Raw genomic sequence first — 18,948 nt, 5'->3', positions numbered from 1 at the left:
AGACTGCAAGACGCATGTTTAAGTTCATCTCAACCTAAAGCCAAAGAGCTGGGCTTTCAACACACATCAGAGAAGACATGAACTCCTAGGCACCTCAGCTCTCCCACTGCCCAAAAGCAATCTTCTGAAGAGAGTCCCAAGTTCTGGCCAGCACAAGCAAAGCATCTAGAGACTGGGTAATGGGTGCTCAGGAATGGTAAAAGGACATCAAGGAGATATGGGTACAGTGCCAACAATGCGTAGTGCACAGACCAATGAAAAATGGGTGAGGATGCTCCTTATCCAATCAGCATGCCCAGTTTTCTTCCGGGTCAACTCCTGGACCACAGCCTCCTAGGCCAGATCCATCCAACACCCTTGTTGCAACAGTAGTGAAAACATGCCAAGATAGCCCCCGAATCATTGCATTAATCTAAAATGTTACAATTAGAGCACGTAGGAAGAGATTCTTCTATTGGCTGCGAAATTCATATGTCTGCAAAGCAATTTCATCCCAGTGGCACAAGCAATTCAATCACCACCCTGGTGCTGCAGATTTAATAGCTTAATTTTCTATGGACTGACAACGTCCATCCTAACAAGCCCCTTGCGGAATGCCTCAGGACAAGGCTGAACAACACATCATTTGGTGCTGTGTGCTTACATAATTATTCCTCCTCCACAAGCGTTTCACAGGGTGGGCAGGGGAGAATGAGTTAGCAGGGGAAACTTAGGCGCTGCTTCAATATTTAGAGAACATAAGGTATTATTATAGGATTAATAAGCAAGGCTAGTTCAGCAATAGGGAAGGCTGCCAAGGGAGGCTGTGGAATTGCTATCACTGGAGATAATGAAGGCTGAGAATAGATACCCACCCAGAATGGATTTTATAGACAATAACAATCTATCCCACCATTCTAGAAAAGTGGATGCACTAGTGTTTCACTGTAGGTCTCCTTCCAGCCCAAATGATTTCATAAATTAGATAAAGCGGTTTAGTTTAAAATATTACTTATTAAGTATTACTTATTCCAAAGTGTATCCAGCACAAGAGTGGTTGAACGCAGAAGCTACTGAGTGACAAACATAACTGGAATTATAAGCCACACCGGCACCTATAAACAAACGCCCACTCTGAAAACAGGGCAATGAGAAACCAGGAAGGCAGATTTTTGCAGTGGAGAAATAGAGACCAAAATACCACATAGTGATATACTTGAACTTCAGGTATTACGGGCCTGAGTAAGCAACAGTTGTTAAGTGTTGAGTCTGTGCTTTGTTCAAACACTGCCTGATGTCTATGATGTGCAGACTTTTAGCTCTGACTGCCTAGCCTATATTCTGATGATAGTGTCTAGGGACGCCATCGAGGATGATGAATCTCACAAAGATTAGAACAGTTACATAGGGTGAATTGTTCTAGAAGTTGGAAGAATGAAGACATTTTTAAAGTATCCTGTGAATGTGACAAGGGGTTCAATTTTTCCAGATCTAGCCATGGTTTCCTTAGGTCAGAAACAAATTTTTTAAATTTCCATGAGAGAGTAGACGACCAACTCATTACTCAGATGCTGTGTCTGTGGTTAATTAGGAATTATGCCTGCTCAGGACATGGCACACTGAAACACTTAATTTCCTTGAATTAGTGAATTGAGACAATAATAAATCTGCCTAGTCAATAAGGTGCAGTGGCCTCTGGACAAGGGCAGGGCACAGGAAAAGAAATTTCTCTAAACCTTGTCCAGTTTGCTATGATGCTATTCTGTGATCCAACTCTGAATACATTATTTCTTCTGGTTTATTTTAATAAATCCTCTTGCTGGGGTACTAATTCTGTGGTTTTCACTGTATATACATTGGACACATGTTGACTATAGAATCTGCCATGATTTTTAAATTTTTCATTCTGATATTAGAGAAACACCATAAATTACTGGAACCTCTCAAACACCTGGCTGTCCAAATTTTAATTATACATGAGCTCTGGAGAATCGAATATACATTTTAAAGCCCATATGCTTACACTCGTATATGGTTCCTGAAGATGTGGGCGTGGCTATGGTCTTGAAACCAGAAAGCATTCTCTTCAAAAACCTAGAGAAATCTTAACTGAATTTAAATGGAAAATATATATAATAGCTTAAGGAATTAGAAACCAAAACCACTTATGTTACCCACATACTGGCAATGAATAATTTACTTTTCAGAATAATGAAATAATATTGATTTGAATTTCAGAAAATTGATAAAATCATAACCTAGTACACATTTAATAAAGATACCCAGAATGCTAAACTATAGGCCAAAATGAATATTTGTGGATCTGAATAGTCTCACATTTTTCAAAAACATGTATTCAGTTGCTCTTATGTCTAAAACATTATATTAGGAATTGATACAGTAGTGAGTTGAAGACTGTCATCAGCTGGACGGGCTTTTGTATCGCTGAGAAATGCAGACTAAGCAAATAACCATGTAAAGAAATGTGAATTCACTTGAAATTGTGACAAGGAAGCAATGTCTGAGCACCTTCCCGGAAGGTGGGGAGCTGACCCAGCCAAGGAGATCAGGAAAGGCTTGTATGAAGAAGGGAGGGCTAAAGTGAGATTAGAAAGATAAACAGAAGCTAACATAGTGAAGAAAGGAGAGAATACTTTTTAGGCCATGAGGCATTAGCTGCCAATACACTTACCTAGAGGCTGGGAAAAGAAGGATACATTCCAGAGCTCTTAAGTCTTTTAACTGTTGCACGGGGCCTGTGGAAAGCAACAGATCAACCCTAATTCTGGGATAAAGAACTGGGTGGTGAGGAAGGGTGGAATTTAAAAGGAATTGCATAATACTAAATATATTTGTGTTGTTTATCCTCGTAAGCTTTTTCATTTCAGCGTATACACACAACTATGGTAAATAGAGACCTAGCACTTCCAACAAATCATCACCATTTCATCTTTCCTAAAGACTTTTCATGTCAACCTTCAAAGTCATGCCCACTGTCATAGACTCCTGGTTTCAATGGAAAATTTGCTCATTTTCTAAAACTAATGGACAATAGCCAAAGATTTTACAGTATGACTAAACCACTGGAGAGTGCTACATTGCTTGAATGGAGGGGCACTCTGAAAAGAGTTGAAGGGCACTGCTCTGTATGTGGCCATTAGTAAGACATACTGATGCTATAATAGACTAAACCAGAGTAGGTCCCACTAAGTTAGCACACTGCTAAATGATGCCATTTTCTTCTCTTCTTTGATTGTGAATAATCATTTATTGATAAAAGAAAAAGGAAAACACCCAACAGCTAAGATGCAGGGACTGATAGTGCATTCTCTCACCCTCTAAAAAGCACTCCAAAGTGATGAATAACAGTTCTTTGGTGCTAATTGGTTCTGTTTCTCTGGAGAACCCCGGCTACTACAGGATGAACTTACCCAGGAGTAACATGATCCAAACGGCCTTGTAGAAAGATAAATTTGGTAGCAATGAGGACGTTAGACCCAGAAGGAAAGCCTGGAATTCAGAGTGACTTCTCAAAACAATACTATAATCCCAGGAGCAGATTATGAGGGCTTCATCTACAGCTATGTGCAAAGGTAATAAAGCTTGGATGGAAAGGTAATTCAGGAATAGAATTGTCACACCTCACATCTTGTCACCAAGGTGGCCCAGGAGAATGAATGAAAGCAGACTCCGAGGGTTTCAACAGCACAGAAGAGGAAGGTAATAATACTTTAAGGGCCTAAGAGCTCAGGCAAACTGGTATTGGAGTTTCAATGCTTTAACGAAGGTAAACATTCTACTGAAATATATGAAATTGCCAACAGTCAATGTTTTTTGTTCATGAAAATGAAACTTTTACATGGCTCAAACCATAAGCAACTAACACGTGAGAAGGACACCCATGATTTTGGATAAATTATAGCAGTTGTGTCAATTCTTTGTTCTTTCTTTTTTCTTTTCTTTCTTTCTCTTTTTTTTTTTTTTAGCACTTAATGGATCAGTGGTTTTCCTTCATTGACTCTGAGTTTGACTTTTGAGGATGATATTATCATATTTAATTTTTTGCATGGATAATATATTAACATATTTTTAAAATTTAATAAATCTGAAAAGGGACAGCACTGAAATCTTCTCTCACTATTTCTCAGGCCATCCGCCCCCTGACACTCATGAGCAACTTCCTGTGTTTCCTACACAAATTTCTTTGTTTATTTACTAGTTACAATTAAAAAGCAAAAAATAGAAACTTACCACCCCACCACCACCAACCCATTTTTCTCCCCAAAAGGAAATATAAAGTACAAACTGTTCTGCACTTTGCTTTTCACTTGACAAAACGTCTTGGAGATATTTCCAGATTAATACATCAAGTGCTTCCAAATTATTTTCTGTAGCTGCACTGTGTTCCATTATATGGACATGCCATGGTTTCTTCAGCATGTCCCCACTGATGGACGTGTGAGTGGTTCACAACCTGCTGTTGCGACCAGCAATGATACAATCCACCGTCATTGGCATGTGTCCTTTCACCTGTGTGCAATTAGATGTGTGGGCTAAACCCCACCCACCCAGCCACCCCCCAAGCTGAGATCCAGTTGTTATAACAGAAAAGAAATGAAAATAGAAGAAAACTCAGAACAGATTCTTAAAACGTGAGAAAAGAAAAAGAAGGGGATAATGAGAAGAAAGCAGGCAGGCAGACTAGGACAGAGGAAAAGAAGGAAGGAGTAAGAAACGAGGAAAAAGAAGAAAAGAACGAAGAGAGGGAAAACCTCTTGACCTCTCTGAGACAGTAGAAGGGAAGTGATTAGACCATAGTGCAGGGGTGGGGGGTGGCTAAAGAGAGGGCACATGGGAAACTCAGGGAGCTCTACAATGCTGGCAGTACATAACAAGGAAGTGACTCTTCCTGTCCAAACAATCCTATCCACTACAGCAACACAGAAGAAAGAAGTTCCGAGGCTAAAAATACAGCAGGCATCTCTGCACAGAGCCCAGGACGTGGCCATTCCAGGTTATTCAGCACGTGAGACACAGAGGAAAGAAGCCACGTGTTTTGAAAAAGAACCAAATGCGGAAAAAGAACCAAATGCGTACAAAGCCCTGGTGCTTGAGGCAAATGTAAACAGTATTAGTCAAAACTGTGCATCATCTATAAATAGTTACAAAGCCTTAACTCTAAGAAGCTCTCAAGAGCAACTGCAAGTTGAAAAGGGACACACATGGGATCCAAGAAGTAAAGAAGAATCCCGACCGGACCAAAATGCTGTGCCTCCCTGTTCGAACACACTGACTGATGGTTCCAACTGGCTCCCACCTGAGGAAGATGAAAGGCTGAAGTCAGTGTTCATGACTTACTTTTAGAAGTGCACTGAAGTCCATCACATAGTAAAATCTATGTTATTCCCACTTCAGCGGGTTTCTTTGCCCTCTTAATAAAGTCCAGAGTTAAAAATTAAAACAAAAATTAAGAAAATAAATCTCTAAGTATTGAGAAGGAGAGTGATTTATCTTGCAGTGAAATTATTTTCACAAAGAGTAGGCAAATCCAAGGAAACGGGCCCCATTTCAGAACCCTGTTTCAACAAGGGAAATGCCTGACTGGGTGTGCTATTTTATTGGCTTTGATAGTGTTTTCCAAAAAAAGCCTACAACTGCATACTGCCTGAAAAAGCTCATTTTGTGCCTGAAGTTGTTGCTAGGCTTAAATGGAAGTCATGGGGGATAATATAATAAAAAAAAAAAAAAAAGCAGTCGGATGATATTAAGAGATGCTAAATAGGTGATTTGTAAACTTTCACGTGTAACTCATCCTTCAAAGAAGGGGCACACACTTCAGAAGAGGAGGGAGGAAGAAAGGGGCCAAGAACACAACAGACATGTTACATATGGCCTCTGACTCTGTTTCTTTCTACCGTTAATTTTACTCCACATGCTGGAGCTAAACGTGCATTTCAAGTCATGTAAAGATCAGGATAATACAAGTAATATAGAAGACAAATCTCAGCATTTCCCAACTTCCACTTACTCCAGTCACAAGTTGGCCAAATTATCAACAGTGTTCTGTCTCCAAATTCAAAAGATTAAAGGAAAAATATGACCCGGCGTACAGCTTTCTATTCCCTATGGTAATTGTAGATGATTCTGTTATTGCAAATTCTATTATATTATGTGCTCCTATTACAAAAATCAACTTAGTATGGAAAAAAAGAAACTGAGGTATATTTCTGTTTTTATTTAGAATAAAAATAATTTAGACATAAACCATTCTTCTATTGTCATGATAATCACCAACACACATGAAACATCTGATATCATCAGGGCAGCACCCCCAAAAATGGAGATTTCACAAGTGACATTCTACCGGAGCCTCATTCTTTCTTGACTTGCTCTTGACATTAACAGCACCAACTTCTGCTCGGTGATAAAGGATAAGACTAGAGTATGACGTTCTCCATGGTGATGCCAAGTCCAGTTCTTGGCACACTGGATGCACTCAACTAACATCTATTAGGCAAACGGATGACTTCTAGCAAGAAACATCAAAAACACAATCTTCAAACAATGGGCTGCTCCAGAGTTGTAGGTAACCCCACAAATTCTCTACTCTATTCAGCCTATGGCATAGGGGTGCTACTCTATTTAACGTAAGTAGCTAAAGAGCTTATTGCAATCATTTCTAAACCCTCTCTGTGGTTTGGGGTTTAAGTACTTACTAATGCTCACAGAAATTAACTTCAAGGAGCTGTCTACAAATCTTTTGCATATAGTGGCGGTTCCTTATTTATTTCCTGAAATAGAGAAAACAGCATCTGGGACGCGGCCATTGCTTTTTTACACACATGAAAAATTATTAGCATGGCAACTGAATTTATATCAACTGGGTAGTTTAAGAGAATTGCAGTCAAGAACAGCAAGACTCAGATTTTCTGTTCACAAAGTGAACTCCTTAGATTGACCACATCTATTTGAACGTTGAAGAATGAACTTCTGAAGCATGTCTATGACACATTAAGTGATAAAAGTTCCAGAATATTACACTATTTTAAAGCATCCAAAGTGAGGCTAGCTTAATTAGAATTCACATATTTATATGTAAATAAAGAAAACTTCTTTATTTAAAAAAAGCAAAGAAATAGAAAACATTTTCAGTAGATTATAAACCTTCTAACTTCTCATATCCTTTGGGCTTTGTTATGGTGTCTACTTCTTGGTGGAGATATAGTAAATTTTGGTTGACCCATAAAAGGAAGGAGTTACAAAAAAAGGAAAGGAAGGAAGAAAAATAGAAAAGAACAGAGAACACTTCACAGAGGGGTATCCTGTAGAGAATTCTGTAAAACTCTAACCATAGTGCCTACAGAAGTCACTGTTAATTATTTTCCCACTTATTCATCATGCGTTCCTGGGCATTCTTGTCATTAACACCACTATTGGAATCCTTTATAATGTCTAATTTCTAAAAATCAATAAAATGCAAATAAACCAATGTATTAAGCAGTTTTTCTTCTTAATAGGTAAACACTTAGAACCACTAAGTATTACTTAATAAAGGGGCACAGTGTTTAGAAAAGGAGGGACAAATAATTCGGGCTCCATTGGGTGTAGCCCTAAACTGAACACCTCTAGCCAGCTTGGTTGTTTTGACCTTCATAACTGTATAAACTGCTTTCATTTTGAGTCATGTAACTGATTATGTGTATTTGTGATGGAGCGCGAGTTAAAAGGCAGGAAGCATATGGAACACTGATGTTGAAATACAATTTGCGTTCATCTTACATAATACATCAAGACTATTCTAGCATTTCATAGTCAATTGTAAGGAGAAAAAAAAATACACGTTGACCTATTTCCAATTAGGTCTTCACTTATAAGGGATAAAAACCTACACATGCCAGCAACATGTAACAACCAGAGAAAGCTCACAACCTGAAATTAACACCTTATCTCAGCACTTAGAAACAACTTTGGAGGGAGGCCTGGGTGGCTCCATTGGTCAAGCATCTGACTCTTGATTTCAGCTCAGGTCATGATCTCATGGTTCATGGGATCAAGCCCCAAGTCAGGCTCCACACTGACAGTGCGAAGCCTGCTTGAGATTTTCTCCCTCCTCTCTGTCTGCCCCTCCCTCTCAAAATAAATAAACACCGACAAAAGAAATAACATATAAAAATTATAGAATTTAGCTACACAAAGCACACTGTAATCTGAAATCTTGTGGTCAAATTATTATTATATTCTCATATTTTTCCCACATATGATTCTTACAAAGTTAACTTTGCAGTAAACGGACAGGGTAAATCATTTGTCAAATAGGAAACAGTAATGAATACTACCGTAAATGTTATTTCATTTTCTTACGCACAAGGCAATAATGTAAAAATAATTACTTTTAATTCCTAAGGAAGTTCTAAGGGTTAAATATTTCAGTGAAAAGGACTATTACATAATAAAAGTTTGGGAAACATTTGTCTGGTACAATAAACCTTAATGCAAAGGGACTATCTGGAGGCTTCTTAGGTTGTAAATGAAGGAAAAGCTTTAGGGAATTCTGTCTTCAGATTCCTGCCCCATCATTTGGCATCTGAGTTGGCTAAGTACTTTCAATACTAACTCCATCTATTCCTCCAAATTTCCTGGCACTGCAGGGCAAAAGACAAAGCTCAAAGACTTTCCCAAGATCTTAAAAATAAAAACCACTGGAGACAAGATCCATATTCTATCCTTCCTAACTTCAAAGTCTATTCTTTTCAATATGCCACATTCTATTTACCTCACCTTTCCGTGAAAGGGTATTTTCATTTGGCATTCCAGTATCTCTCAGTAGCTTTGAAAATAAAAACTGCATTTATTCTAACTCTTAATTCTCAACTAAAAACAATATCCTTTCTCCAATGCCTTTCTGGGAACACTGATCTGCCTGAATAGCAAAGCCATGGCATTGCTAATAAGCAGCTAACATAAAATAGAAAATCAACCTGCTAGCAAATGCTTCCTTTAAAAATATTTCTCTATAAGTGAATAAAATTCTCTTTGATTATTATTTCTAGGGATTAAGCATCTCCCAGTGATGCGTGGTCTATCTGCATTTTTCTCTCTGTGACAGCCTAAATGCCTCCATTTATACACCTTAGAATGTTTCTAAGAAGGAAGATTATCCAGTTTATTAAACAACGAATGGCTCCTTTCACCTTTGGAAAGAATGTTTTGTTTTGTTTTGTTTTGTTTTGTTTTATGAAAGTCCCTGAGACCAACTGCAAGGAGTTTGGCTTTTAAGAGTTAAAATAAGACCAGGCATTCTGAACCTTTCAGAGAACTCAACTTATAAAATCCTCCTGTTTTGTAGAAACTCTGCCCCTTCTCACCCAATCAACTGCGGTCTCATCTGAAAGGATCCCAGCATCTTGTACAAATGTGATCTAGATAGACGACTGGAGGTCTCACGTGAGAAAGCATAATCCCAATCCATGGACGTATAGGAAAGGTCTTGATGAAGTAAGTTTGTTACCTCCTTTTACAGAGGAGAGACTCAAGTTCAGAAAGTCTGGCTGACCTGGGTCCAATCTCAAAGACTGTTCTGGTCAGTACCAGGTTTAAAACCCGAGTCTCCAGAATCTCAAAACACATGTGTTCCCCCAGCCCTCCCGCCCACGTGCTTGTCGGAATATTAGTGCAGGAGGTTTAAGAGCACAGGGTTTTGATGGGGAGAGGATGTGTCCTGGCTGAGTCATCACCTCCTCTACCTCCCTGACAGCATCTCTACCTCTTTTCATACAGAACTGAACTAGTATAGATGAAAACAAAGTTGTTCCTAAAAACTAGGCAGGCTGAGCAGGCTCCCAGAACTCAAGAGGGGAAATACAATTGAAATGAGATAAAAAATAAGATATTCTCTTACCAGTTGGTATATGAATTATATTTAGGGAGAAAGCCTGCCTTTACATTGAAGGTCATTTCCCCAACGCCATCAAATGCCCCAAATGAAGGAAGAGTTTTGTGTCTGTATGCCATGGGGTCAGCATGATGCCAGGATGCTCTGGATGGGCAGGGTGAATCCTTCCCTTAACCTACACCACTTAGTTCCCCGCTATGGTGTCACATTCTCAGCTTAGCATCTCAACCTTTTGGGATCTGGCCTCTGGTTCTACCCTTAACTTCAACACCTACCACCTACCCCTCAGCTGCCTTCAAGCCATGCTGAAATATTTGTCATTACTCAAAATACCTGGTGATGTTTCACGACTCCCGGACTTTTCACAGGTTACAATGTTCTCATTGCTTCTTTAACTAGTAATCCCGCTTGTTCATCAAAATTCAGTCTAAATATGGCTTCCTCCAGGGGATTTTCCCTGAATCTGATTTTGATGCCCTTATGCTCTCCCAGCATTCTGTTCATGCTTCTATTATAGCACTGATAAAAATGTAATGTAATCATTGATTTGCATATTTATTACTTACTATAAGCCTCTGGAGGTTTGAGATCTTGTCTCACTCAACTTTGTATCCCTGGCACGTCGCACAAGACCTGGCCCATGGTTCGTGCTCAATAAATGATAAATGTGTGAAGGAATTAATGAAATGCCAAAAGACAGCAGTTACCCCATGACTGCCTACATCAGTTGTGACTCTGGGCAAATCACAAACTCTATCTGATCATCCAAAAGTAATCACTCAGAACTAATTGTTAATCGGTGTCAGGGGATAGCATATTTCATGGAAAAGAGTTCTTGCATTTGATGAGTTAAAACAATGACCACCTTGCACTTTGAGGTCTTTAAAAAAGTAAGATATCAGCCAGTTGATGCATAAGGCCGACCACTTTTTTCTTATGCAATATGTTTCCCTCTATGTGTTACTACTGCTTACAGTATCCGGGGTAGGGCTTTTGGCACCTTTGTGTGACAGCGTTTCAACTTGTAACTCATGTCCAAGTGAACTCAGCTCCTGTATCCCTAGTTCACAAGATTCCTGACCATCTATTTTATAAGCCTAAGAAAAAGTTAGCTAAATTAAACCATGAGGGCTTATTTTAAGATGGGTACTGCAAAAAAGGCAAACTTTTCTTTGAAATATAGTAAAGGTACAAAAGTGTTATGAACGTCACAAAGGCCTGATTTTTCTAGTTGGATTGACATGAACAAGAGAAAAAACAGGAAATTAATACTGAAGGCCTGCTGGACAATAGAAAAGGGTTTAACAGGATCCCAAATGGGGTAATTTGATCTGTCCCATTATTATCTTGTATGAACCTACAAATCAGAACAGGAAAAGGAATTCTTGAAAAAAAATTAACTAAGATGAAATTGGATATTGCATTCATCACGGAAATTCAACTATAAAGAGGTTAAAGCTGTCCTGTAAACTCCAGATAAAAGGCTCATAACTCATTTCCACTGGAGGGTAATAAGACAAGCTGTTCTTTCCATGAGTGGATGGAACAAGTATAGTCTTGTACGAAGAAAACTAAAGGTGAGTACAACATTCCTCTGCTACCTCTGGAAGATGAACTATGTAGTTTAAGTGATGTGACACCACCGTTCCTTGACCTTTTATAGTCAGTAGGGAGAAGGATTCCTTCTCAAATCTTTAGATTGCAAATATGTAATCCCTTTCACATTGTATAATTTGTTCTATTCCTGAATCATCATGTCTGGTTATCTTTATTTTCATGTGTCTGTCTGTGTGTGTGGGGCGGGGGGGGGGGCAGAGTGTATTCTAGATATTTACTGATTCTTGTCTCTTCTTTGTAATTAACAATAGTTTGTATATGTTTTGGCCCTATGGCTTCTGAATGGTTGCAAATTCATTATGCATCTCTTAGCCTATCATGCCAAGGATAAAATGAGTGGGATTTTCAACTATAGATGATTTACAGCTCTTAGGTTCAGATAAAGCCTAAAACCAGAGAAAGAGACTGAATAAAACTCATCATGCTACTACAGATCTACAAAAGAGATTCAGGAAACACAATGAAATATAAGGGTAACACAATTTACAGATTTCCTTCACCAGATTGTGCTTGCTTTCTGAATACATCATTGTTCAGAGCTATGATAGCTTAGTTTTGGGGGCCAAAAGCAAATTAGCAACTCAGATAAACCTTTTTATTTGAAAGATTGTTTTAAAGTTTATTTCTTTACTTTTGAGGGAGAGAGCACACATGAGCAGAGGAGGGGCAGGGAGAGAGAGAGAGCGAATCCCAAGCAGACTCCATGCTGTCAGTACAGAGCCCAGGGCAGGGCTCCATCTCATGAACACGACATCATGACCTGAGCTAAAATCAAGAGCCTGACACTTAAACAACTGAGCCACCCAGGCACTCTTCACATAAACCTTTTTCATACCTTTTTTTTAATGTTTATTTTTTCTGAGAGAGAGAAAGAGAGCAAGAGAGAGTGGGGGAGGGGCAGAGAGAGAGGGAGACACAGAATCCAAAGCTGGCTCCAGGCTCTGAGCTGTCAGTTTGTCATGGGGCTCAAACTCCCAAACCGTGACATCATGACCTAAGCCAAAGTCTGATGCTTAACTGACTGAGCCACCTAGGAGCCCCCATAAACCTTTTTTAGACAAGAATAAATGTCACAGTACTCAAACTGGATAGGCTTTCTTTTTGACCTATCATATTTCTATCTAGAATTTTCTCATCTTGTACTGAGTTTTTTCTACTCTTTTTATCTCTAAAAACCATTGTGGAAAAAAAATGAATGAATTTCAAAGAATCAACTAAATAGGGCACATGAGCCAGGGAGTGATCAAAGTATAAATGTGTACACCAAATTAGTCTTAAATTTTGTTTTGGTGTGTGAATATATCCGGTATTTATTATTCATATTTGGACCACTAAAATTTTTACAGGTAATAATGGTATTAGTATTTTTCATTCATTCAACATGTATCTCTTGGGTCAAAGGAATTAAAGCTTAAGTCACGTGCAAGCCTCATTTCCAAGAAGCATAAAGTGCAGAAGAGAAGATTTTTAAAGTTCATAATAGCTATTAAATCATGTGACTCAAAATACGGTGGTCAGTAAAATACGGCCCAGGGGCTGATCACCTATGTTTAAAAAGGTAATTGTATCAGGACACTGCTGCGGCCATTTGTTTAGGTATTATCTCTGGCTGCCTTTACAGTACCAGAGCAGAACTGAGTATAGCGGAAAGTCTATGTCCATCAAATCCAACATTTTATCTACTCCTTTACAGGAAAGGTGATCCCTGGTGAAAGTGATAATAACCACCATTATAAGTTAAGATAAAATGACAAGACAGTTCATAAAAAGATTATTCTTTTGTTTCCTTCCTCCCTCCCCCTCTCTCTCCCTCTTTCTCTCTCTCCCTCTCTCTCTCTTTCTCAGTATGCTCCAAACCCAGTACAGAGCCCAGCACGAGATTTGAACTCACAACCCTGAGATCAAGACCTGAGCTTAGATCAAGAGTCAGATGTTTAACTGACTGAGCCGCCCAGGAACCTCAAGGATTACTTATTTCTTTACCAGTGAGGTGTCATTTGAGATGAACCTTGAATTAGGGGTGAAGATTTTGACCGACAGAATCACTGAGAGTAGCAATCTCAAATAAAAAAAGAGTTAGGTGAAAGACATACATACAAGATATACTGCCATAGTTAGAAAACATCAGGTTGTACAGCTTGATTACACGATGAGCTGCAGGAAGTAAATTCTAATGGAAGTCACATTTCTGGTATCCAGCTCATTCATACCAGCACAGCCACGCCAGTTGTTTATGACTAAAGTCAGTGGTCACAGCACCATTTCTGAGGGCTTGTCACCAGTTCTTAAATATTGTGAATATCACTCCTGTTTTTACATATCAAAACCTATGAGATGCAGCCAACAGAGTCTTCAAAGGAAAATTTATATTTAAAATCAATTTCTCATAAATAATAACATAAAGATATAGCATTCATCTCAATAAACTAGAAAAAGAACATCAAAACGAACCTAAAGGACCCTCACACACTGTGGGAAAGTATGACAGAAAGAGGGGGGAGGGGAATGCATTTATGTTGATCTATAGAAATGTAAGTGTCCCTTTAACTCAGCAATTCTACCCCTAAAATTTGATTCCGTGGACATGCTCCTACACATGCAGCAAAATACAGTGACCAATGTGTTCACTGCAATGTGTTTGTATAATCAAAATTGGAAACAATCTTTTTATTCACCAAGTTTAATGCCTAACAATACATCATGATTTGACAATACTGTAAATTTGAGAATATAGTTATGTAGATTCACATGTTCTTATAAGAAAAGGATATTGATAATATAGGGTAGAAAAAGTAAGCTATTGAGCAGTATCTATGGCCTTACCACAGTTCTCTTAAACATCGTACTTTTGTATATATATGTAACTCAATGTGTGTGTGTGTGTGTGTGTGCGTATGTGTGTGCGTACATGTGAAAGGGAGAAGTAAATATGATGATGATGATGAAGTTTAGAAGTACATACTGAAGTGTTAAGAATGGTTGACTGTAAACAATCCACAACAGCCAAAGCCATCTTGAGCAAAAAGAACAAAGCTGGAGGCATCACACTACCTGATTTCAAAATATATTACAAAGCTATAGTAACCAAAACACCATGGTTCTATCGTAAAAGCAGACACCGAGGCAAATGGCACAGAATTGAGATCCCAGAAACAAATTCACCCATTTATGATCAATTGATCTTTGACAAAGGTACCAAGAGCATACAATGAGGAAAGGACAGTCTCCTCAATAAATGGTGCTGGAGAAAATGGAAAATAGACACTTATCTCACAAGATATACACAGGTCAACTAAAAATGGATTTAAAACTTAAATGTAAGAAAATTGTGAAGCTACTAGTAGAAAATATAGAGAGCTTGACATTAATCCGGGCAAGGATTTTTTTGGATATAATCCAAAAGGCATCTGCACAAGAACAAAAGTAGAAGACTGGGATTTCATCAAACTTTTAGCTTTTGCACAGCAAAGAAAGGAACAAGGTGAAGAGGCAGCCTATGGAATGGGAGAAAATGTTTGCAAATCACATATCTGATAGTTAATATGCAAAATATGTAAGAAACTCAAACAACTCCAATAGCAAGTAACCTGATTAAAAAATAGGCAAAGGATCTGAATAGATATTTATCAAAGAAGACACACAAATGACCAAAGGTATATAAAAAATACTCAACATTATTAATCATCAGAGAAAGGCAAATCAAAACCACAGCGAGATATCACACCTCAAGATAACCCGTGTTGGTGAGGATGTGGATAAGAGGGAACTCTAGTACACTGTTGGTGGGAATACAAATTAGTATAGCCACTATGGAAAACATAGAGGCTACTCAAAAAATTAAAAATAGAATTCCCATATGATTCAACAATCCCACTTCTGGGTATATAATTAATCAATTGATCAATTGATCAACTTGATATCCTTTTTAATTTTTGGGGGGTATAGTTGATACTCAATGTTGCATTCAGGTGTACAATACAGTGATTTAACCTGTCTATATGTATATGTTATACTATGCTTACTGCAAATGCAGTTACCACCTGTCACCATACAACACTATCACAATATTAATAATTATATGCCGTATGCTGTACCTTTTAGTCCCATGACTTATTCATTCCATCTGCAGTCCCATGTCCATTGCAGAATTATTCACAATAGCCATGATATTTCTAAGTGACCATAAACATAGGAATGGACAAAGAAAATATGGTGTGTGTGTGTGTGTGTGTGTGTATATATATATATATATATATATATACACACACACATACATAAATACATATATATATGTATGTATACATATACACAAAGAAATATTATTGAGACTTTAAAAAGAAGGTAATTCAGTCATTTGCAGCAACATAGATGACCCTGGAAGACATCATGCCACTTGAAGTAGTCAAATATTTATTTGAAAGATGTATCAGGGGCACCTGGGTAACTCAGTCAGTTAAGCATCTCACTCTTGATTTTGGCTCAGGTTATGATCTCAGGGTCATGGGACTGAGCCCCTTAATGGGCTCCATGCAGGGTTTAGAGCTTGCTTAGGATTCTTTTTCCTCTCCCCCTGCCCCTCCCCAGCTCTCACACGCATACTCCCTTTCAAAAAAAAAAAAAAAATAGAGAAATCATTTTATGATCTCACCTATAAGTGGAATCTAAAAAAGTCAAATTCATAGAATCAGAGAGAAGAATGGTGGTTTCTAGGGCTGGGAGGTGGGGCAAGTAAGAAGATGTTAGTCAAAAGGTATAAAGTTTTGATTATGCAGGATGAATAAGTTCTGGGGATCTCGTGTACAGCATGGCAACGACAGTTAACAATATTGTGTTGTTTACAATATTAAATCAATATTGTATTGATTAAAATATTGTTTGTATTTAAAATTTGCTGAGAGAATAATATCTTAAATATTCTCACCACGAACACACACACACACACACACACACACACACACCACTTACACACAATTATAACAATGTGAGGTGGTGAATATGTTAATTAGCTTGATTGTGGTAATCATTTCACAAGGTCTATCAAAAATTCATTTTGTACACTGTAAATAAATACTTTTGTCCATTATATTTCAAAAAATATGGGGAATAAAAAGGATAGTTAAATACTACCTTTGGGTAGTAGAGTTGGAGTGAGGAGCATTTTGATGTTTTATTCTATATATTTCTGTTTGATTTCTTTTCAACCAGGATATTACTCTTTCGTAAGACAGATCGACAACACTACAAGAACATCTCTGAACATATACCTCTCTAGATACAGGTCAATTAGATGAAGGCGTATGAACACATTAAGTTTATTGACAAATAATGCCACATTGCTTTTCAATAGTATAAACAGAGATTAATTTATATGTTTTCTTGCTCAAGTCAAATTTCAAGTTTGATTCCAGCAAGAGCTATGATTAGACCAGGAATGGTCACGCTCCTCAGCCTCAAAGCTTCAGACTATAAATATTCAAGCTTTCTCTTTGTGATTGCAGGCACTGAGAATTTTTCCCAATCCTGGATTCCCCAGAGTCAAATGAGATAGAGGATCCATTGCTCTTCTGGCATATTTCTTACTGATTTCATATGCTAGCTACTAGCATCACCTGACCACGCAAAAGCGTACAGCTTTTATTATTAGTGGCACTGTAGGAAAGAACAAGTCTAATTCAGAAAAAAATCATGTTTGATACATGAAGTTAGGGTTAAAATAATAAAACTCATTTTGAAATAAAAGTTGGATGTGAATTTAAAGTTGAGGTCCCTGACAAGCAACTTCCCGGCAGGCTTTGAGGATACCATGTCTGGTCCCTGCTCCCCCCCGCCCCCCACCTCTACGCACCCTGGGGGAGAAAGCAGAATGCAGTGCTGAAACACAGTGTGGTAACTGAACCAAGGTCAGGGCTCTGGTCTCCAGACTCTTAAGAAACAACTTTATCCTCTAGACACCTTTCGCGAACCTCATCCTATAGCGGAGTGGTAGAAATCATGGACTCCAGAACCACATTAACTCCCTAAGTCTCCTGCCTTCTAGCTCTGGGATCTTGGAAAAGCTACTTATACTCTCTGTATCTCAATCTCGTCATTTGTAAAAGGAGGATACTAATAGCATAGTAAACCCTTGTCATATCATTTTAAATAGGATCTGAATACTCAATCCCATAAAATACGAGAATGGATTATTGTGAGATTAATGAAATGACCAGAGTTAGCTGCCTGGCTGAGAGTTCCAAGGATCCTGGAAACAACTACCAGTCATACTACATACTACTGAATCTGTAGTATACAGTATCATGGGATTTTACCATCAAGCAACTATGAAGACTGAGTTAATATATAAAATACCTAGAACAGAGTCTAGCACTAAGTAGCCAATACATATAATGCTGGTTATTATCACTATGACTGCATCTGTCTCTACTGTGACCCCCACGGGGCCACTGCTACAACACTACAAAACAGACAAAACCAAAGGAAGAGAGTTTCCCAATGACCAAGCAGCAAGACGATGATAAAAAGTAACAGCAAAGTGATTTCCACGTATTTGTTCAAGGGTAATCCCTTTAGGTTGTCCTGACTACTCTTTACTCATCCTGAATTCTCCCCTTGCCAAAAGCTGTCAACAAATAAACTCCAGGAGGGAACAGGGCCAAGATGTGAGGCTGGCATTCGAAAGAGATTGGACTTACATTAAGCATGCTATCCATCTATAAACCTATCACCTGCTTAGGACGCACTGCCTGCTCTAGAGACGAAAGCTATTTTTCCAGCAGGCATCATACCGTTTTAACAAAATATCGTCGACCTGAAGTTTGTGTACCATAAGCTGTTGAATATTATTCCTGTGAAGGGGCTTTAGGATTCCTGAGGAGAGAAAAGTATTGCATGTGGCTAGCAAATTTGAGAGGTGGCAGTGGTTCACATCATCCTTATTAATGCCATGACATTTAACGTGACACTGTTGAAAGTAAATCTTGTCATCACAGACACCAGTGACCTATTCCTCAACTTTCCATGTTCAAGACAGGAGTCCCAGACTGGAATTTGGAAAAGCTGGCCACCCAGAGCTTTCATGCGCATGGACATGAAAACGAGTCTTGGCCAATCTAGCTGTTGTGGAATTAACTTCATTCATCTACTGGAGGCAGCGGTTTCATAACACCATGGCAGAAAGAGAAAGACATCAGGGCTGAGGGCAGGGAGGGCTTTTATGTGTTTCCTACCTCTGTCTTATTGTGCACTAAACAAGACCAGATGTTTCAACAAAGAACTGAAACCAGAGTCATACTGCGTTTGATTTGTGGGACCACCCTTACTTGAAATGCCAGCTCATCATTCCAAGGTTTGAAAAATGATGTGCATGAAAAGTGAGATAAGAAATGTTGAACATTCCTTCAAAAAAGTAATTAATTATACCATCCACAGATGGTAAGAAAATGCCTTCCAGGTCGGCATTG

At 38.5% G+C, this 18,948-nt stretch overlaps 1 protein-coding gene across 9 annotated transcripts in view; it reads right to left on the bottom strand.

Annotated features, from left to right (window-relative positions):
* The window catches only part of RBMS3 (RNA binding motif single stranded interacting protein 3), a 708,926-nt gene that overhangs the window by 659,842 nt on the left and 30,136 nt on the right, over positions 1–18,948 (bottom strand). The window contains exon 2 of one of the 9 annotated variants that reach the window (XM_049629878.1): positions 2,672–2,735. The exons of the other annotated variants lie outside the window; for them this stretch is intronic. The gene's annotated coding sequence lies outside the window, so the exon portion shown is untranslated. The remainder of the gene's footprint in view (positions 1–2,671; positions 2,736–18,948) is intronic. 9 annotated transcript variants of the gene reach the window in all.

The sequence above is a fragment of the Panthera uncia genome, chromosome C2 (assembly GCF_023721935.1).
Source record: "Panthera uncia isolate 11264 chromosome C2, Puncia_PCG_1.0, whole genome shotgun sequence".
In the NCBI taxonomy this organism is placed as follows: Eukaryota; Metazoa; Chordata; class Mammalia; order Carnivora; family Felidae; genus Panthera; species Panthera uncia.
Note: the sequence above shows the minus strand (reverse complement) of the source record. Positions and strands in the feature narration are given on the sequence as shown.